The sequence below is a fragment of the Seriola aureovittata genome, chromosome 14 (genome assembly GCF_021018895.1).
Source record: "Seriola aureovittata isolate HTS-2021-v1 ecotype China chromosome 14, ASM2101889v1, whole genome shotgun sequence".
NCBI classification, from domain to species: domain Eukaryota; kingdom Metazoa; phylum Chordata; class Actinopteri; order Carangiformes; family Carangidae; genus Seriola; species Seriola aureovittata.
The window spans coordinates 6,745,143-6,768,155 of NC_079377.1; the positions used below are offsets into that span (position 1 = coordinate 6,745,143).

Sequence of the window (23,013 nt, forward strand, 5' to 3'; positions counted from 1 at the left end):
TGTGCGGCTGGAGTAGGAGTAGGCTCACTACAGTGTAACTGAGAGTCAGAGTGACAGTGGTGGAGCGAGGCCACACTAGAAGGCAATAATGCGTGGGAGAGAGAGAGAGGGAGAGAGGGAAGCTGGACAAAGGTGACAAGATGGGAAGACAGAAGCGCTGGCCAAAGACAGGTCAAGAGACACTTGGAGACGAGAGAGATGACGCAGTAGACACAAAGTGCACACACACACACACACACACACACACGCACACACAGACACACACACACACACACACACATAATACCGGACTGCTATAATTGGTGAGGAACATAAATCACAGCAATGTCTGTCTGTCTCAAGTGTGACTGAAACTGTCTCTGTTATTCTTTCGGTGACCTGTCTGTCTCCACCCTCTGTTTTCTCTTGCCTCTCATTCTTTCTCTTTTACACACACACACACACACACACACACACACACACACACACACACACACACACACACACGGACAACTGTAATTTTCTTAGCCCCAGCGCCTCCAGCCTGAGCAGAGTCTAAAGCGTCTGTACTTTATCATTACCTTTACAGAGTTAGTCATTACTGTCCCCTCCAGTGCCCTCACTATCCCAACACTGCTCTCAGAAGTGGGAGAGAAAAGAGCAAGAGAGAATAATGCATAGAAAGAGGAAGAATACTTTTAAGCAGCCAAACAACAGAGAATCACTGTAAGAGACACGGGGACGAGCTGTGTTTGGCAAGATCAGGAATCTCTTTTTTTTTTCTTTCTTTCTTTTTTCTGCGTCCTATGAGGTCAAAAACAAACAAATAACAGCCCAGCGTCCCACCTCCTCCCATCCGCTTTCCAGTTTGGTGTCTGACATGGGAGTGCTTTTCTTCTTGCCCTCCCCTGACTCCAATCCTCCTGCCTGCTAGATTCAAAGCACTTTGTGCAGCTCCGGTCGACTTCAAATGACATCCAGCCTTAAATGCAAACATACACGCATAGAGAAAGAGCTATGGCCCAGAGCTATGAAGCACAACCGGCTTGCTGCGCCCACTAAGGACAAACAGCTGTGAGGACAGACAGTCAAATATGACAATGCCGTTGGTAGAGGAAACAAGGCCAATAAATAGAGTGATCAGCAGCCATTATGCAACATTGACTGGCTTACCATATATCCATCATCCTCACCCAATTTACCTCATTATCATCATTCTTGCGAGGAAGCCCCGGGGTGGAGTTGCGCACGCCACGCACACACACACAGAGCCAGGTCGAAAGAGACAGAGATGGATGGAGGGAGACAGTCTCTCCTTGCCTTCCTTAAAGGACAATTACATTGAGTGATTGATATTCAGACTGACCTCATCCTCATCAGCCTGAAAACAACTCGCTACACGAGGAGAGAGAAGAACCAGGCGAGTGACGGAAAAGATGAAGTGCAGAGACGTGCGATTTCGACGTTTGATGGAAAATCATTGAATGTGTGAGCAGGACAGTGCGTGTGTGTGTGTGTGTGTGTATGTGTGTGTGTGCCTGTGCTGGCATCAGGCAGGGCATGAGGCGACATGAATGCAGGTTGGAGCGACACTTCTCTCATCAACAAAGGCAGACGGAGTGTGAGGAGTCATGCAGTTCACCCATCTGACTGAACACACACACACACACACACACACACACACACATACACACACACACACACACACACACACACACACTGGAGCAGACACTTACAGTAGCGACCTTTTTGAGCCCAGACGGGGGTAAAATTGGTCATCTTTTAATAGGGAATGTCGTTAATTCACCAGTGACTAACAAACACCATTATTTTCATTTCTTTGTGGTAGCTGTGAGGCGACAGGAGGCAGGAAGCAGAATTTGATGTCCCGCTAAGAGGGACACAGATCCGACTCTGTGTGCTCTCTCATAAAGCCTTCGACACGTCGGCCTTGAAAGTTCTTGTTTGGATATTTTGATCCTACCACCAAGATGTGCACCTGCAGCGGCTCCACATGGCTCTGCAGCCTGTTTCTTTGTACTCACCATGGTGACTCTCTAACTAACAGACTTTATCTCTCATACAGACAGGCACACACATTCCTCTTCTGGTCCTCCTTGATTCTTACTTACCTTCTTTCTCTGCCAGTGGCTCTTTAAGTTTTTTTATTCACTCTTACTAGCAACTGCCAAGGCTTCTTATTTTTTAAACAAGACCCATAAGCTGCAGACTGAGAAGACCAAATGATATCAAACAATATCAGTTTCATCTTTGTGTTTTCAGCACAGCAACAAGTCCAAGACGTGTTAGCCTAGCTTAACACAAATAGTGAAAACAAGAGAAATGCAACTAAGAAAAAACTCAACACGTTATCTTTTGTAATTAAGAGTTAGTTACACTTTTTAATCTTTTTCCTGAAGAATCTGTTGTACATCTCAAAAGTATGTTATCGTGGAGCTGCTGCATTTCTTTACTTAATTAACCTCTGGTCATTAGCTAGCAAGTGCAACAGATGCTGCTGTATGAAGCTAGTTCGTCAATACACAAAACATCTGCACTATTTTTTGTATTATTTTAAATATGTGTTAATTACATAACACGAAAAATAAGATACTATGAGCTATGCTAGCTGCTATCTTCCTCTCACATATGGACCATGTTAGGTGGACACGTCCAAGACCATTTGTTTTATTGGAAATACGTGTGAAAGTGTTGACTTCCCGACAATGACTTCAGGCACAGCAGGGCACAAACACATGTTGCTTTTCTACTCTTTCCCTATTATCCTAGCCAAATACTGTCAAGAGTCACATACATGTAATCATGTTTGTTACGGGAACTTGTGAGCTGCAACTGATTTGGAAGTTCATGATAGCAGTGGAAATATCACACCCTTGATTGGTTCCAACGTTAATGAGGACGCCTGCGGAGTGGCTATTTCTATGGAGTGTGAAGGCTCCTCTGTTACATCAACATATGAACAAGAGTGTATAATTGATTGTATGAGTGAATAAGAAAGATGGAATCTGTGTGAGCCAGAGAAACTGCAGAAAACGGCACAGAAAAAGTGTAAGTTTGTGTGTGTGTGTGCGCGGGCATATGTGTGTGTGAGTGTATATGAGAAAGAAGGAGGTGACAGGAGGCTGGAAAACAGATTGGCAGAGGGAGAAGTCCAAGCCGGTGATGGAGATGCGGAGTGACAGAAATGCTTTGCTTGTCCATCCAGCATGTCCGGGCGACAGGAGAGAAAGCAAGCCTGAGGACATGGTAACACACATGCACACACACACATGTGCACACACAACAAATGCAGAGGCTTAGAAGGCCTGTTTTACAGATCTGCTTGTAAATAGAGTGTTATCCCACACTCTTAGCTGCAAGGTGTGTTACCCTGCAACCCTCTAATTGTAAATGAAGTGTGACCTGCCCTTTTTCAAAGGACTCATCTTCTGTCTCTTTTTTTCCCATAAGCCCTTGGTGTCATAATGACATTTAATCAGGCCTGTTGTAGGGTATGCCAGGGGGGAAACACACACACACACGCACACACACACACACACACACACACACACACATGTGAACATGTTATCCAAGTACGTGGTTCCAGACAGTAAGTAAGGCCCAGTGACAGGGTGAGAGTCAGCAGTGTTTTTTTACTGATAACTGGGTGAATAGTGGAGAATTTTGTGGCTGTTTCACATGGACCCACACTATTCAAACTGTGTATGTGAGAGGTAGGGCGGGCGTGTTTGTAACAGACTATGGATTATATTTACCCACTGTGTATCCAAGGGACAGCCTACTCTGAGTAAGATTCTTTGACTGTGTTTTTGGATGTGTGGGTGAGTGTGACTGCGAGAGTGGGAGCACTAAGAGGATTTGCGCTTGTGTTGTAGCTGTGATCCCACTGCTGCTACTGGTGCATTTGAATAGATAGAGGGGGGGTTGGGGGGTGGGGGCTACATCGTGGCTGAACGTGTGCTCTGTCACAGCTAGGGGGCGCCACCCCCCCACGGCGCTCATTAATCATGGCCCATCAAAAAGTGGCCCTGTGCTGTTTGTGTGTGCCCTGACGACCACCTACTGCATGGGAACACAGGCGCACACAAGCACCACTATCAATCACTATCAGAGGTGGAGAGAGGGAGAGAGAGGGGTGAGGAAACAGTAAGGGAGGGAGGGAGGGAGGGAAGGAGAGGAGACAGAGTGGGTGAGACAATGTTGTTTCCCTATTATCCTCTCGAAATTACAGACCAATGTCACAACTATTACTTGGAGGAGGTCAAACTCATATGGTAGAATGAGACTTTGTGTGTGTGTGTGTGTGTGTGTGTGTGTGTGTGTGTGTGTGTGTGTATGTGTGTGTGTGTGTGTGTGTGTGTGTGTGTGTAGACATAACTGTATGTGTTGAGTGTAAGGCGCCACTGCTTGTCTGCTCCACCACTGTACAGCTGCTACATGAGAGTTGCGCAAATCTACCCAGAGTGGCTGGTTGCCATGGTTGTTATTCACATGGAGCCGGCTCCTCTAGAGGCCTGCAGTCTACACAGCCATTAACTATGGTGCACACACTACAGCTAGACCCACACACACATATTGTCTGTAGTCTGTCTCTGTCTCTCCATCGCTCTTTCTTTTGCCACCTCACGCCTTCCATTTGGAAGTCTTGTTGAAATAAGTGTTTCTAAGTGTGTGTGTGTCTTTGTGTGCGCGTACATATAGTGAATAGGTGAGCAGTACAGTGGGATGAGTGTTTGGAAGCTGGGGCCGTTTAAATGGCAGTAATTACATGAGAAGATGAGCTGCATTCCTTTCCGAGGGCAGGCTGATTACAGGCCTCTCCTCTCTGGGCCCCTGTAATTACCCCCCCCCCCCCCCGTGCCTCACCCTCCATCCCACTGTACTTGCATCGTCTCTGCTCAGCCTCCGCGGGGCTACAAGCAAGTTCACACACCCCTTCCCCAACCACCATCACCACCACCATTCCGGTCCTCTGATTCAACTCTCTCCCAACTCCTGCAACACTCCACCTCTCCTTCCCCTCACCAGGTCACTCCTCTGTCCTCTCTCGTTGCTCCTCGAACTGATTACTACTCACTCATGCACATACACACACACATATACACCTACACACACACACACACACACACACAAAAACACTAAGAGACCACTCAGCATCTTTTCTTGCATTTCTGAAAATAGGAGACAGGATCCTGCATTATGCATATAAATAGTGTACTTCTCACAAAGAGCCATATTTGTCAGTTCTTAATGAAAACTAATTCTACTACTGCTGCTGCCCCGACTCCAGGCCTGTTTCTGTGTGCACAGACGAGGCGGCTGCTGTCAAATGCCGGTCACTCTTGTCTCATGGCTACGCTTTAAGACAGGACTTGACAGCTCCTGCCTTACAGGTAAATCCATGCTCTGTCTCACCCACCTTTTGTCTCCCTCACAGACATATACACACACAGTATGGGTGGGGTGGTGCACATGACCTCACACAAACACAAACCACAACAAAACCAGTAAGTCCATCCCAGTCGGGGATTCCGGTAAGACTGGAGACACACAGACAGTCAAATTACATGTGCCTCACCCAAACACCCCTCAATTGTTGCACCAGCACAACAGCCTTCAGTTCCTGCTACCCTTTCATTTGTGTTCAAGCACATATTCAGCGAGGAACTCATTTACAGTTTGTTAATTAAAAAGCTCTCAGAGTTTCAAGATCCTCAATGTTTTTGGTTTATGTTTGAGATGTTGTCAAGGGGCACGGTCACGTGTCCGTGTGTTAAATCAGGGGCATGGACTGTGATCGTGAGAATAGTCGGCAAAAGGCGTCACAACATATGTGTTTTTTATTATTTGATATGACAACTCAGCTCCCTTGAGATAGGAAGACGACCCGATCAAACTTCCTTTACAAATCACATCAGACACCCTGAGCAGGTGATAATGAAGAGAGAGGAGACTGATGGGGAGTGGGGGGGTGAGCTGGAGAGAGAGAACTAAAACATCACGGGGCGGCTGGATTAAAAATGAAACGTCTCCTTCTCTTGGAGCATTTCGAAGACAGAGAGCAGGAGGAAGGGAGACAGAAATAGAGCTAGTCGGGGGGAGAACTTCAGGGGAAGGACACGAAAGTAAGTACAGGTAACCTAGCTAATGTAAGGTGGTGGTGGAGGGAGAGAGGGGGTGAGGCTGGGAGCTTTGCTGTAAGGGGAGGGAGGGAAGGAGGGAGGGTGTGTGGACGGAAAGAGCAAGGGAGGAAGAGATGGAGAGAGACTCAGAAACACTCCCTGGGTGCAGATCAAGTGCAACTCTTGATTGGTGTGAGTGAGTGAGTGAGTGAGTGCGTGCGTGCGTGCGTGCGTGCGTGCGTGTGTGCGTGTGTGTGTGTGTGTGTGTGTGTGTGTGTGTGTGTGTGTGTGTGTGTGTGTGTGTGTGTGTGTGTGTGTGTATACTGTGGGCATTGGCTATGGTTGCCACGATTGCCAGTGCTATTAGAGATGCCTGCTGCTGTAATGTGTTGTGACAGGGGCTGATTCTTGTGACTAACTGCTTTGGCAGAAGAGCTCCTCTGTCATGCTAATGAACAGATGAGGAGATGAGCCGGATTGACAGCGGATCGACGGGCCGTGCACATGAATTCTCACACACATATACACACAAACACACAAACAGAGGGTTAGACGGTATATACGAAGACACGAGCAGACCTTGCTGTCATGAATGTGTACACCACATGACAAAATGATGCAGACATCTCCACTCACAAATAACTAGTTACCGAGTGATTGTGACAGAGGTGACAACACATTGAAAAACAAAGTGAGATGAAAAAAAAACAAAAAAAAACCACTCATGTACATGCACAGATGCATGATCACACCACACACAAACACAGCGGGGTTGGCGTCACTCTGTTCCTTCATTGCGTCCCCTTGCATCAGAGAAATCCCTAGATATGCGGTGCACAACAAGCAACATGCTGTGGGCTAGCCTCTGTGTGTGTATGTGTGTGTGTGTGTGTGTGTGTGTATGTGTGTGTGTGTGAGGGAGATATGGTTTGTGAGCTTTGGAAATTTGTGAAATGTACCAGTCAATGTAAACAGGCTACAAGCAAAGACATTGGCAAAACTTACTTGACGATTAAAAATTAAATATATACAATAATATCAAATTGCTGGATAGCACAAGAAGGCTTGGATAACATTATTAACAAGAACTCTTTAAAAATAAGTCCGATTTTAACAAGATATTAAAATAAAAATGAGAAAGATGAAGATAGAAATAGACAGATGGCAAGGCAGAGCGAGAGAGGTAGGCAAGGAACAGAAAAGATTAGGGCACTAATAGGAAGAAAATCCATGTTGGAGGGGATAGATGATGTGAGGTGATGTGGCGATAGCAGGGAGGACAAATGGGACGGAAGAAGATAGAGGAGCAATTCAACCTCCTCACCCTGCAGAATGTGGGGGGCTTGTAAGCAAAAGTAGTGCTGTGCAGAAGCAAATGTCTGTTTTATCCTTTTGATCTTTTTTCCTTCACTCCCTTTGTACCTCACTTCATCATTCTCTCAAAATATATTTCCCTCCCTGCCTCAACTCAGACACGCTCGCTCAAATCAGGCCAAAGGAGAAAAGGAGAAAGACGAGTTTTCCACCCAGACCTTTTGTTTCAGTGAACCAAATCTGGGTCTACGCTGCACGTTTGTTGCCCTATTTTGATCTTAAGTCATTATTCCTTAGATTTTCAAGAAGAAAGAAAAAAGAAAAAAAAATATTGAAAAAGTTATCGTGGCACTTTTTGTTTTTCCAAACCAAGGGAAAGAAAAAAAAGGAAAGGAAAGGAAAAAATCTAAACCCAGAGGAAGTCAAACTTCAGATGGAAATGTGCAGTTCAAGATACAAAGGGAAAAACATACCACACTGACTGCCAGGTAATCTCAGCGCAGTGCAGCACCAAAACATAGAAGTAATAACTAAAGCACAAGCATCTCACAGACTATCACTTGAGGCCAGGCCAGCTTCTCCATATCTGGCAATCTCAGCCGCTAACAGATTGTGAAACACTGAGAATTGAAGACTCTTCATCGCACAAAGGGGCTGGTAGCATCGCTGCTAAGTTATCTGCAACCTGGACAGCCCGTGTGTGTCTCTGCTCTACACTACAAATGTAAATCTTGTTATGTTTCAGGTCAAAATATCGGTTCTGTCCCCAGTGTGATGAGTCAGCATTTTGCGCATCAATCATTCATGAGGCTATGGTTCCTGTCTGATGTCAAAAGTTTTTCGCTGCTCTTCAGTGCAGCTACTGGAACGTGTCCTTGACCCAGGGACAGGACGGGGGACTGGGCTGGAGCGGAAATGAGGACATCCCTGAGCCTCGGGCCAGGACCAGTATGACTGGACTGGCAGGAATGGCCGTGATGGAGAGCGGTGATGAAGAGAGCATGACAAAATCCCCTTGGCATAGACAAATAAAACAGTCGGCTGTGAATGGGAGAGAAAGTGTGCTTGTGTGTGTGTGTGTGTGTGCACAAGCTGAAAGAGGGAGAGATGGATGGAAGGAGAGGCAGAGTGTCACCAACCAGACGCCCAGGGCCAGCACAGACTGATGGTGACACTGAGTGGCCAGAGTGTGCAACACTGTGACAATAATGATGAGAGACTCTTTCCTGATCTCTCACTGGCTTCGTCTTCTTCTTCTTCTTCTCTTCCTCTCTCCTCTGTCTGTCACCCCCTGCAGCAAGCTCACGCTTTGAGCCACACCCCGGACTCTGTGTTCTCCTCTGGCCGGGGTCAAACTGCAGCACGCAGCAAAGTCTCCAGATCCTACAAACCCCACTCCACAGAAAAAGACTCCAAAAAGTTTTTTTTTTCCATTCTCATGAGCAAAATACAAAACATTGAAAAACTGAAGAAATTTTGAGGGGAAGCTTTTTGGGCTTTTGGGGCTTTTGACTGGCAGAAACAGAAGACGTGTGAGCAGGTTCCAGCACATTATCATTTATCTAACAAGCCTAAGTGTCACATAGCCACGCTACCGGCTGTGTGAGGCTACACTGAAGCACAGCAGTGCTTTGAGCTAAATGCTAACATCAGCAACACGCTCACAATGACAATGCTAACATGCCGATGTTCATCAGGTAAAAGGAGAATGTCTAGTTTTACACGTATTTGGTCATTAACAAAAACAATGGATCATTTATTGATAGTAAGTGTTTACTGGTTATTACACCTCATCCTCATGAGTGTGTGAACTCAACTTCTTCAAATTTGGTGCAAACTTGGATTTAAGGATGAACCGATTAGAATTTGGTGGTCAAAGGTCAAAGGTCAAGGTCACTGTGACCTCACAAAACACTCATCATAACTCAAGAATTCATACATTAATTATGATACAATTTATTACAAATGTCTAAAAGGATACAGTGATGGAGTGATGGCATTTTATATCCAAATAGTCAAAGGTCAACATCTCTGTGACATCGTAATGTTCTGCAAAAACACCATGGCCATTATTCAGTGCTGTAACTCAGGAAGGGGAGATTGTGATCATATTTCCAGCAACCTGGTTGGTTGGCAGAGGAATACAACAGCAGGTGGTAATTCTGTTATTTGCTATTTGGTTTTCCTTGCACGTTAAATTCATGTGTGCAAAGAAATAAAATGGACTGACATGATCAAAAGTATAATCTGACGTTTTTCTGGTCCTTGTCCCATCACCCTGGATCTATGCCAGTGGGGGGGGGGGGCATGGCCGTGGTTCCAGTGGACAGAAGGGCATTAACTCTCTGTCCCGGATCCTAATGGCCATGGCCCACTGAACCTCTCACAAACCAGAGGCCGCACAGAGCCACGACTCCTCCTCTGCTCTGACTCCCAACAGCATTGTTTTGTTTACACTGTACATTTTTATTTTTATGACCGGTGCACTTGTGTATGTTTTCAGTGTGGTCCTTGGTGTGTGTGTGTGTGTGTATGTGTGTGGCCCAGCTAGTTACTCAGTGCTCCCTCTTCCCCTCTTGCTCTCTCTCTCTCTCTATCTCTCTGTTCAGCTTCACCCAGCCGAAGCCATGGCAGCAGTGCTGGTTAAGAGGTTTGTGTATCCCATTAGGATGATGAAGAGGCCTTTCATCAGTACACTCCCTCTGGCCAGGCGCTGACAGGAGCTTTACCTCGACAAGCCTCTCAAACACACCGCTCGGCGTGAGACAGCACCCAGCGAAGAGGTCCGCAGGCGGTACACATACTCACTGACAAACACACACAGCTGCTCACATACACACACATACACACACACACACAACACACACACACACACACCACACACACACACACACACACACACACACACACACACACACACTTTCTTGCTAACTTTTCACTTTCAATCTGAGATCCATTTTTAACAGTAGCCAATAGAGTTCATTGTACGAGTGGAGACAAAAGAGGGCTGGAGAGGAAGAAAAGTCTTGACTAATTCTGACTCGCTACTCCGATCTATTTTTAATCACTGCCAAACGAGGACTAATAGTGTAACGGCCGCGCAGGGCTCCGTCCAGATGGGCAAAGTAATTTTTCAGGAGGGGGAGAGTGGGAGGAAGAAGACAGAACGTGAGGACGGAAGAGGAAAAAAGAGACAAGAATAGAGAGGGACAAGACAAAGATGGAGAGAGCGTACGAGAGAGAGGAAAAGAGGGAGTGAGAGAGACAGAGATTAATAAAGACGGAGCGAGAGACAGAGAAGCCACAGGAGCCAAGATGACCTGGATTCATAGGACCAGTATTGATTACTTAAGGATGAAAAAGCCGAAGAAAGAGCTCTGCTTTGAGAGCAGATAAAAAACTCGCACGCACAGACCTGGAAAGAAAGAAGTGGGTGAAAGTAACAAAAAAATGGTACGCATGAAGAATATAACTATTGAAGCTGCTTTGTCTGAAATCTGACAAGGTGGAAGCAAGTCAGCTGCTTAATCCACGGCTATGATGGATAACAGAGTGTGACAGGTAGGGACTGGAACTATTTGTGTGTACGCTGGATCCACACACAAACAGCATTAACAAGAGCACACTCGCAGCATATGATCTGACTAGAATCTATCCTGTGGGATTTATGGTTCTATGTATGGAATGTTTATAGATGATATATGGGGGGTTTAAAACCACACAAACACACACATTCTTACACACACACACACACACACCACAGAGGCCCATCTCCCCTTTAGTAGTCTGGATTATTCTGCTTCACATAGATTAATTTTGTATAATCGCTTTGGGAATTCTGAGCTCAGAGCACTGACGCCACCCAAAGATCCCGCATCAAAGACTCACAATACAATAAAACGAAAACACAGGTAAGACATGAGCTCCAGCCAAACAGTAGCAAACGCTCTGTTCAGCTCCACATAACATTAATGTTAAATTTGTGGTATGTGGTGGACACTTAAATCCAAAAGAGCTTTACAGAACCAGCGCTTCTGCTCCTATCCCAAAACTGACAGAGACAATAGACAAACCACTTCCTGACAGTGAACAGCAGTGTACATAAATAGATTAAATTGATTATTTTTGGCCACTTTGGCTACTACTAACAAGTTGTAAACACAAGACTGACATACCACTATTATTACCTTTTAAGATGATATAGCAAACAGTTAGCAAACAGTTTTTTATTGATAATAATAATAATCCAAAAAAGAACTCTCCTTTTAGCTCTTCTTTGGTTTCCACCAACTCCTGAGGGAAAACTGATGGCTCTTAGCTGCTAAATGTTCCACTATGTTCGCTAGCTAGTGGCTAACACCTTCCTGGGGTTTGGTGCTGAGCATGTAGCACACAGTGGGGACTTGATGAAAGCAGCTTACTCCTACAGCTGAAAACGACACCGGTGAGAGCATTGACACCGAGCCAGAGAATTGAAGTTGTGGGCCAGAAAACCAAAACACAAAGTTTAAAGATGTTAAAATGCTCTGTAGAGCTAAAGGAGACTGCACGAGTGACCCCTTTGACTTAACAAATAGTCATCTGATCCTCTATCAATACAAAAATATTGATTATAGGAGTGTTAAACAGATAAAGTGTTTTACAGGCTCAGTATAGAGTATGCAGGTGCTGTGACAGTACCAATTCTAAACTTTCTATTTTCTCTCGCCAGATGTCTCGGGATAGAAAACCCCTAATACTGATGGTCCATAGAGCAACAACAGTGCAGCTCTTGAATGGTCATACTGTGCTGGAAAGCTTAAGAATAGAACTGCTTGACCCTCATATGGCTGCGGTCAGTCGGGTCATTTGTGAGGCACAATGGCACGCTGCAAACATAAAGGTGTTTATATCTTTCCCACAATTTACAATCTATTCAGCATGACTGACTTCACAACTTCTATTTTCCCCAACAACAAAGAACCAGCTTTTGCTGTGTGCAAGAGAGTGTTGAGGATGTGCGGCTGGAGAACATTCAGGTGAGCCATGTTTGTAGTTGAGATTACAGAACCCATGCGAGATATACAACGCTATTCTGTCAGTATTGTGAGTTACATCACATGCGCAATAATAACATTAGGCCTGTTTGAATAGTTAACACGCTAGTTACACACCAAAGAGCAAACAGCAAATGATTGATGTGAATGAAATGAGACGCTGTGTGCATGCAGCTTCTGTGTAAATATGCATTAAGTGAAATTTATGACAGACTATCAAGTCGGCAGCACACAGCAGCTAGTTCATAACATTCAGGATTCATATCACACTGGTGCCCTCATAACCTACAACACTGCAACACTGCAATTTATCCACGGAAAATCTGTAGGTCAGATGTCACAGCCCTCTGATAATTCTACATCCCAGGCTTCATTGCTCAATATTATAGTACCGTCATGGTTCTGCTGCATAACAACTGATAAAAAAACAAAAATCAGGGCTTCATGCACATGCCTGTGCTTTGGCCTCACCTTTCTGTGACCCTTGACCTGTCATCTCTATCTGTGATAGGCTCCCCTTAGGTGGCCCCCGCTCTGAGCCACAGACAGCATGACTACTCTGCACACGTATAGTATGTGGGAAAACAACGCATTACAATCTCAATTTAATTGCCTGACACAGGGGCTCCCTACTGTGTTTTCTCCCCATGAAAAATTATAGCATGGACAGCAAAACTACTCTAAAAGTACAAGCACATTACATTAATATACATTACACAGTCTGCAGTCATTTTAATGGCTGGTGAGACACTGAAAGCAATCAGTAGGGCAAATTAAAAAAAAGAAGGAAAGAGGGATAGAAAGACACGGGGAAGCAACGTGGATGGGATGAAGTGAAGCTACCTGTGTACTTAAGGAGGGTGAAGATGAAAAAGAGAGAAAGTTAGCTGAGCAGAAGAGGCAATTTTGGACAGCGTGAGATTCATCATGCCGTCTTGTCTTAGACTCATCATGTTCTGAGGTGTTCCATATAACAAGGTGTGGAGATCAATAGTATCCATTTACTGAGGTGCAGCTCATCTAATCATCTGGTGCTCGGCTGCCAACAGAAGGAGCTGTGACACACACCTGGGCCTCTGAAGGAGAAAAGACTAATGAAATATACACTGCAGTCCAGTCTTTCTGCTAGTCCCCAACAGCCAGCACAAACACAGCCCCCGCGCCCCCCCCCAGCCTCACTGCCTTCATCTCCTCCATCTCCACATATGAGCAATAAACCCGAGCTTCACCTCCTCTTCCTCCCGCCCTCTCTCTCTCCTGCTTACGCACATGCACGGGCTCTCATATGTTTGGCGGACGCTGCATATCGTGTGGTCCATTAGGAATCTGAGGGGTGTGAGGCGCACAGACCAAAATATCCACAGCACTCTGTTTCTCTCTCTCCAACTCATTGACTGAGTGCCTCTGGGCTAACCGCTCCTTGTCCCTGCTCCCCAATGCAATTCTATAATTCATCTTAATTGAGAAAAACAAGTAAGCAAAGGGGAGCAATGGAAAGACGAAAGTGCAGGTTGCGTATTTCTGGGCCTGAGGGAACTAGTGTATGTGTCTGTGAAAGGTGAATGTCGGTACTTACTGTTGCAGAAATGTATTTACTGTTTTTTTTTTTTTGTGCAAAAGTTACTTAAATGGATTTTTGTCTAATGAAGCTGAAAAAATAATCATGGGAGAAGGAAGCATACATATACAAAGGAGTACTTTTATGCAATGATTCACTGTCATTTGGCTCAATTATTGCAGAAAAATCTTACTCTTGCACGGTTTTTATGAAGGTATTTTTGGCAAGAAAATAGAGACAAAAGTTTGGACCTTCAGTGCTAATGAAGGACAGGGAATGTATTTTTATTTTCTGCACTCACTGTGATTTTTGCGAATATACTGTAATTTATTCAAGGCTTCACTTGTTCAGATTCCGAGCTTAGAGACAGATAAAAGGCAGATGGCAACTTTATCTTGAAAATGCAACATGACGTCTGAATATCAAATTGTGGAGCGACTTTTGGGAAGCTCAAATACAGATGGAGCTCCATCTTTAACTGCGCACATACAGACGTTTGCTTCAGGTAATTAGAAGAGGATTTAGGGTTTGTTTTTTTTCTTGCTGTTTTTTTCTTGCTCTCGTTATGGTTATTTTAAATTCAAAGCAAACTCCCAGTAACTGGTTGGTCAAGGCAAAAGTTGCATTTTAGTGTACTGTTAAACATTTATGAATAAGATTATCCCTGCTGCTTCACTGTAGATCGATGCAGGATAATTGAATCAAAGGGGGGATTTCTACATTTGGTTGCCTCTGTGCTCAGCATGTACTCCCACAGTTCTGTTTGAGAATACATGTTTTTTAGAAAATGCAGCAGTGTATCATTTGTGTTCGCTTTTATTTTTTTCATCCACTTTTTCTGGAGCCTACGCTATCTAGGGCAGTGGTCAGCAGTTTTAATCAATTTTCCAAACACAGGAGCACTACGGCAGTCAGGAAATCCCAGCAGGACAGTAGGGAATGGACATAGCAATAATAATAACACAAAATCTAATCTGAATTATGCTCTAAAGAGATTAGGTCAGAATAATCCCCAGAATAAACACAAATGGGGAGGAGGGGAGGCCGCTTGTGATCAAACGCTGCGTCGCTTTGTGCGTCTGTGGATGTTTTTATTCCTGATAGTGGAATTTGTGTGAAGTTGTGTTTGATTTTGAGTGTAAGAGTGGCGATGGTGTTTATTTTAGGAAATGAGAGTATGTCTGAGGCTCAAAGAGTTGCTATTATTAAAGCAGAATAAAATGCTTCCTATTCCTGCTCAAACAGAAAGAGTGATTCCCTCAGTCTGATGGATTCCTGAAGCCAAACGGAGTGAATTCATTTCCAAATGGGATCCACATATCTTAAAATAAATCCCCACCCAGTTAGACAAAAACCTATAAGCCATTATCCATTTTAGGTGCAGCTACATAGTTTTAAGTGTGTGAAACACTTATCTGCCACTAGTCTGCTTGAAAAAAGAAAGATGAGCGGGTCAGTAAAAGTGTGTGTCTGTGATTTCAGTTTGCCTGTTTTTACTAAGAACTCACATCTTAAAATTTTCTGAGTGCACTGCCAAACGCAAAATAAGCACCTCATCATCACTGATTTCAGTGTCGCTAGGAGAACTGGACAAGACATTAGCACATGTAGCAGAGTCACACTGATCATGTGTGCATCCATCCATCCATCCATCCATACCGCTTATCCTTATAGGGTCACAGGGGCACTGGAGCCAATCCCAGCTCACACTGGGTGAGGACGGGGGAACATCCTGGACAGGCCGCCAGTCCATCACAAGGCTGACATATAGAGATAAATAACTCATACTCACATTCACACCTATGGGCACTTTTACAGTCACTAATTAACCTAATGTGCATGTTTTTGGACAGTTGGAGGAAGCCGGAGTTCCCGGAGAGAACATTCAAACTCCACACAGAAAGGCCCCAGGCCCGGGAACCCAGAACCTTCTCGCTGTGAGGCGACAGTGCTACCCCCTGCACCACCATGCTGCCCTTATATGTATGAACTTAAAACAAAAAAAAACAAACAAAAAAAACATGCAGTCTAAGTCAAAAGTTAAAGAATAGTTTGACCTTTTGGAAGAGCTTCTGGATGTCTGACAACTTCACGGTGTCATCAGGAAGTCAGTGCATCTGGCCAAGAAATTCCAATTCCAGTATGTAACTTCCCATAAAACCACAACTTTTCACTATTGCATTTCTGTTTGTGTGTGGATTAAACAAGAAAGATATCATGTGTTAAGTAGTAACATTTAAACCCTTTTTTAATATTTGGACTAAACCATGCTAACTACTTCCCCCTGCTTCCAGTATTTTTGCTAAGCTTAGCTAACAAGGCTGCATATTAAGAGTAGCGACAGATATGAGAGGGGTATTGATCTCATCTAACTCTTCACAAAAAAAGAGCATGCCCTGTTCCTTAATTGTGAAAGACCTGAGGCTGTACTGCATATGTTTACAGCTCCAAACTGTGATTGCGGTTGATTTGCTCCGTTTACTGCAGGGTCTCTGCTGTGGTGCTGACTATCTGCTGAGGGTTCAGGGATCAGAGTGGACAGGGCCGGAGCAGACCTCGAGGTCACCGGCTGCCTTTCTGCTGAGCAGGCTATTGTCCAGCAGCTGCATGGCCACACCACTGCAGGTCTATTCAGAGTCTATTCAGCAGCTTCAGCTAAGTGCAATAGAAGACCCTGGTCTATTGTCTGACGCCAAGTCTGTTTGAGCTGCACCAGAGCACTCACTTCATCTCCCAGCGAGTTCAGAGAAACAGTTAAGTCTCCGTGAATGGGGGCGGATTTACACAAGTAAAAAAGACACGTTAAACACATTCAGTCCGACTCCATCTCTCGAACAGAGAGCTGCTTGACCTCGGCGACCTCTGCGGAATGTCAAACCACACTGTATGACCTCTGCTTGCTTCCCACTCAACACTCAAACGTACATTTTGATACAAACAGAAAAAAGGTGCTGAAGAAGGAGGGACAAAAAAATAAAATAAAATATTTAATTGCATACAACACTCGGCCACTAGATTCATGATGAACAACAATTAGCGTCAACACAGACAGGCTTTTATATTTCTGCTCTATTTGCATTTCTCTTCTGTTGCGAGTACGAAATACAAAGCAATTAAAAATTCTATAATGCAAAAATGGGCAACAAGAGACCAGTGGCCCTGCTAGGAAGTTAGCTATTTCCAAAGTGTTGGGTAAGTGTATGATCATGTACACGAAATGGCCATATCACACTCAGTAAAAAAGCCATCTGGAGGCATCATCACATCTATGAGCTGAGTTAAGTCAGAGTGCAATGACTTTCTCATTTAAAGTGCCTCCAAAGAGCCTCATTATTACCTTCCTGGAATGCAAATGTGCTTTGGGCCAATTAAAGGATGAGCCAATACCAATGTAAGCCTGTAAAAATCCGTCCTTCCATAATCATTCAGCAATATGACTCATGGACAAGATCGGAACAGCGTCCAGTAAATGTGTCATGATTATGACTATGTGCTTAAAATGAATGGAGGAGCTGTGTACATCATTCCCATGGTGCTGGAGCCGAGCCACGCATATGTTAGTGTCAGTGCTTATAATGAAATAAATAGACTTGTGATAGTACTTATTAGGCGTCCATAAGTGGCAGGTAAAGACAAGGGCCCTGTGGTGGATCAAAGGCACTTAAATGTCTCTTTTTAGATCACCCCCTATCAAAAGGTATTTAGGAGGGGGGGGGGGGGGGTGCTCTTTTTTGTTTGTGGAGACAGACGCCCTCATCCAGGATGTCTCTGTGTAATTACACGCCACAGAAGACCTTCATTCCTCTCCTCTTCACGGAGAGAGATGAAAGACAAGAGAGACAGAGGCATGTAATCGCTCCTCTGACTGAAAGAGGGGGAGAGGAGGTGAAGGACACAGAGAAAGGAAGGACAAAAGGATGGTGAGTGGTGGTGGGGTTTTAATAAACCTCCTCTGTCTCTTGTTTACAGAGTCTCTCCTACCTCTACTGATATCTCTCTCTCTCTCTCTCTCTCTCTCTCTCTCTCTCTCTCTCTCTCTCTCTCTCTCTCTCTCTCTCTCTCTCTCTCTCTCTCTCTCTCTCTCTCTCTCTCTCTCTCTCTCTCTCTCACACACACACACACACACACACACACACACACACACACACACACACACACACACACACATATGCACACACACAGTCTCTATTTCATTATTCTCAGAGTTGCCTGTTCTTCGCCTCAGGACAGATGTGTAAATTGTTGTGCTAATGTAAGGCCCACTGCTGAGCGCTTTAGAGGGAAGGAGATTTACACACTCCTCGCCACTGTATAACTGTCACTCACAAACTCACGCTCACAAGAGCATGAAGAGGGATGCCATGAGCGACAGCATCTCAGCACACACACACACTCATCAGACCGCGCACGCGCATATGAAGTCATGCACACACACACTGGTACTGACAGAGGCGTAGGTGGACATTGACATGCACACGAAAATGTTCTGTTTTTTTTGTTTGTTTTTGTGTGTGTGTGTGTGTGTGTGTTTTTTTTTCCATTCATACTCTCCTGGCCTAAATCGAACACAAAGCCTCCCTTACCTCATCACAAAGGCTTCAAGAGCTGCAGTGAAGTTACAATCTGTTGCTGTTTGACTGCAAAACTCCAATATTTTTCAGTTACTGGCGTTATTTACCCAGAGCACTGGGGGCAAAACACCAGAAAGATATCCTTTTGTTTCTGAGGGTCTGTTGAGTTGGTAATCTTTGTGTTGTTGTTTTATCTGTGTGGTTTTTTTCTTGTTTTCTTTTTTAAAGTTTAGAATTTGACGAGGAAGTTTTTTGCTTTTCTTTGTTTCTTGCCATGATACATTAAATATCTTTGATTTTGAATGAAACAAACAATTTAAAGAGCTCTGGGAAATATTAATGAGAATTTCTCACTATTATCTGACATTTAATAAACTATAATAATAATAATCAGCATCATAATTGATAATGAAAACAATCATTAGTTACTATATTCTTACTGTTTTCAAAGATTTTGTTTTCATAGTCCCGGTCACATCCCTGCTAAGCCGCCATGACCCTGGGTGATTGATAGGGATGGGATTTTATTGATCCCAATGCCATTATCAATTCTGCTTATCAGTGTGAGTCTTTATTGATTCCCTTAATGATTCCTGATCAATTTTCTGTGTGGGAAAAAAGTAGGCCTGTGCGCAGGTTTTCAGCATCAGTGCAACTGTTTTATCATCTCTGAGTCTGAACACAGTGTAAACAGTATGACTCAGGTGCTCCACTGTTTCACTGCTGTTTTCATTTAGGTTTTCTTAGTCAAATTCTGCAAACCCTGCCAGCATGGAGCTACTGTTATTATAACGTAGGATATTTACCCTCAGTTATTCAGGCTATAGCTGGCGGCTGCACACAGAGAAGCCTCTACTCCTCACTGAGTTACTGCAGCGCACACAGCTCAGACAGGTGTGTGGCTAAAAATGATGTGAAATAAGGCGTTCTAATGGAAGATTTACCTCAGCTGAAACTGAGTGAGTTAATCTGCTTGGGTAGAGCCTGTGTATGGGAAATGCTGTGGACGTGCGGCTTGGGAAGCGGCGCATAGCGTGTCAAATACACGGCACTCCTGGAGTTTGAGCCCATGTTGTGTAGAAAGATGTTTCAGCATGTTGCTGGCTCACTTGAAATGATCTTTTTTTTTTTTACTCCTTCGGGAAATGAAGCCATGCTTTGGACCGTCTCTTCATCTTCACCGTGATTACTCCTTGTTGCAAGTCTCCAGCAGCAGAAAAACATGCCAATGATAAGCTGGGAGATTCCGATACGATTCCTGGTTCTGGACTGTAACCCGTTCTCCTTTCCCATCCCTAGTGACAAACTACTCCTCTGTCTGTCTGATGGCACCAAGGCCCTTCGGGAGGGGGGCTCCAAACAACCCATCTGCCCAGGAATCTGCCAGTCCGTCTGTCGGCCTGTCTGGCTCTCCACAGGTATGTCTGTCTGTCCCTACGTGATCCATGTTTCCTTTATTAAGCCGTGGAAGAGGAGGGCAGGAGCTGGCTGCAGCGTGAAGGTTGAAGCTATAGACAGAGAGACACCGCTCAGTGTTTAATGACCCACTATAACTATACCTATTCATCTCCCCTGGCAGAGCAGTGAAATGTCATGGAAATGGTCCTCTGCTGAAGATATTGCATCACGCTAAATCATAAGTCTTCAGATGTCTCCTTGCTGGAAACTAGATTACATGAAACATGTTTCTCCTGTTTCCTTTGATGCACAAAAAAAAACTCTTTGACACAAAGTGTCACAAAGAATGTTTCAATACAAATGACGTTAATCTAGAAGCAGTTTAACATAATGACACCAGAGAGCGCAACAACCAAAAAGTGGCGGCCGCTGCATCGGCTCCATGTAAACCAATCACGCACAAATTTTCAGCTCTCATCCATTCCCGATCGATAAACATCTATGTGGCTTTCCTTTGCCCGTGCAAGGTGCTTTCTCTAGCTGCTGTACCTACACACACACACACACACACACACACACACACACACACAAACACACACACACACACACACACACACACAGAAACACACACAGCATGGCTTGTTGCTGAGAGGATTGGAGACAAGTGAAGCTGTGCAACAGCAGCGGCAGAGTCAGAGCAGAGACTCCCAGAGTTAATGAACCCTCACCAGTCAGCATGGCTGTCCATCTGCTTTCATAATCCCTATAAACAGCAGGCCACGGGTGCTGCCCAGCCAGCCAGCCAGCCAGCCACACACACACACACACACACACACACACACACACACACACACACCACACACACACACACACACACACACACACACACAGTGTATCGTCATCCTAAATATCCTACGTGAAGAATGAGGACTGTGTACATGTGCTTTATGTGTGTCTATCTGTATGTGTGTGTGCAGGATCGGGCGTTGTAAGGGGTGTGTGTGTGTGTGTGTGTGGGGGGGGGGGGGGGGGTGCTGATGTGTCCATTATAATGGCTGTGTGCCTTAGCTCAGCTCACCAGCTAATCTAAGCGGAATGGCGGGGAGAGGTAAGCGTGAGGTCGGCTGTTGAGCCCATCTGGTCAGCAGCAGGTAAGAGGCTTGAAACACACACCCACTGACACACTTCATGCATGTGTGAGCTCATACACTTAAATCTAACCTTAATTACATGCAGGTACATCTGCCACATTAGAGCAGACGTCGTCCCATCACTCCTTCGCACATGGCGCTCATTTAAAACGATTCCTAACTCTTCCGCAACTGATATCTGGCGGCATTCCGCAGCGCACACCGTGTACACCTGGCGTGGTGAATGCACCGGGAGGAGACAAACCAGGTCTCCTCCTGTGCAATCAGAACGGCTGCCAGAGCGCGAGAGATGGGGTGTGTACGAGAGCTGTGTGCTGATTGAGGCTGGGAGTGTGACCCCACTCTGACCCATGCAGAAAAGGGAGTAAAAGCGAAGCAATACGTCTGACTTCCCATCAGCGTGCACCCACCGCACATAAACACCCATGCCAAACACACAAACGGCGCCAAGAGGAGCCTGTCAGTCCTTGATTAAGACCTGCATCTAAAGGCGAGAACAGAATCTTTACTGTGCGCTCGGAGGCTCCCAGTCAAAGCCTCTGGAGGAGAAATAAGAATTAAGTCCTGGAGCTGGAGACGGGTGGAGGAATTAAAGGGTGGATGAGGGCAGATCTCATTCTTACACTCTTCTCTTTGCTGTGGTTGTGATCCAAGAGTGTCTGAGCAGAAACAGGGATTATATCCCCTACTGCGCGTGTTTGTATGTGTCTGCATATGTTTTGGGGATGAAGCTAGATACGGCACAGCAGACCTTTTCCTTAAGCACAATCTTTAAAGCTCAAACTGACAAGAGGAGAAAGAAGAGAAAGAAAAGGAAATGAGAGACAAGGAAAGGAGAAAGGAGTCGAGGAAAGGAAAGACAAGGAACAGAAAGGAGGGGTCTGGGTGTGCCCTTGTTAACCTCTGATTAAGTGGCCAATCACTCTCCATTACAGACAGCGGCAATGAGCTTGAGAGACAAACATGGTGATTTAACTCTACGACAGTCACTACATTAAATAACACAGCATCACACTGCTGACATGCAGCCAATCACATAAGCCCCACTCCCTGCATCCGACACACGCTCACAAACACACTCATTAAGCATCATTCGCCTTGATTTAAAACACAAGGGGGGGGCACTGTAAGTTGTTTGAAAGTCCTGCTGTTGCCTAGCTGCACGCAATGCAGACAGAAGGACGCAGGATCATTTCCGTCGCCTCCCTCAGCCGGCGATATGTGCACATACGCTTGATACGCCCGCTTCTCCAGGGAGGTCTGTGTGTCATTCCCCCACTTTAGACACACCAGCTGCTCAGTGTGTGCTCTGCGGTGTTAAGAGCCCCTTCCCACCTCGCACCAGCCCCCAGTGGCACCCACATCCACTTACACGAAGGCATGACAAAGCTCCCCTCGCTCCCCTCCTTTACCTACCCACGACAACCCAAACACCCCGCACCCCCACCCCCTACATTCGTAAGTACCCCGAGGGCAGATGGGACCCTAATAAGCGTTACGCTCAGAGAAATGGGATTCTTCACACTGCCTTCTAAAGAGCAATTTCCAAACTCCACAAGAGAGCTGGCTGGAAAAAAAAAAAAAAAAAAAGACGGAGTGAGTGAGATATGGATGACAGAGGTTGGTATATGTGAGACTATAAAGCTATAAATACGGCTGATGAGACTATCAGGAGATTGAAGGAAGAGGAAAGGGGAAATGACGACAAGTGAGGGCAATTTATTAACGTGCATGTGGGGGAATGTGGCGTCGTATGCCAAATTCATAAAGAGGGAGTCCGAAGAAAACTAACTGCCATTGCCTTTTTCTTATGCAGCACGTTTCCCCTGATGAGAGAAAGTGCATTATTAACACCCTTTAAGC

The 23,013-nt window shown here is 45.1% G+C and overlaps 1 protein-coding gene across 3 annotated transcripts in view; it reads right to left on the reverse strand.

Annotated features, from left to right (window-relative positions):
* The window catches only part of unc5b (unc-5 netrin receptor B), a 51,024-nt gene that overhangs the window by 21,970 nt on the left and 6,041 nt on the right, over positions 1–23,013 (reverse strand). The gene's annotated exons all lie outside the window — the stretch shown is intronic.